The following is a 280-nucleotide window of genomic DNA, read 5'->3' as shown; positions in this document are numbered from 1 at the left end:
TGGGGTGGTCCTGTCATTTGTACGTTTTTACTTTGTGAACTTTAGATCATGTGATCGACCTACCTTCCCTCACACATGTTTCTTAAAGCAAATTAATATCCCAATGTCCAGGAGGAAACTGGGTTTCATGTGTCATCCTCCCAGAAGCACTCAAGCCAGCACCCCTTTGGTCTGTTAAAGTTACAGCCAAGCAGCAAAGGACACTTTTGAAGTCCAAGCCTTTCTCCAGGTTATGGGTTATATCTGCATGTGCATACATGTAGACCTTTGGCCATGGTTC

The sequence above is a fragment of the Eubalaena glacialis genome, chromosome 2, assembly GCF_028564815.1.
Source record: "Eubalaena glacialis isolate mEubGla1 chromosome 2, mEubGla1.1.hap2.+ XY, whole genome shotgun sequence".
Taxonomy (NCBI): Eukaryota; Metazoa; Chordata; class Mammalia; order Artiodactyla; family Balaenidae; genus Eubalaena; species Eubalaena glacialis.
This window is presented reverse-complemented; position numbering follows the sequence as displayed.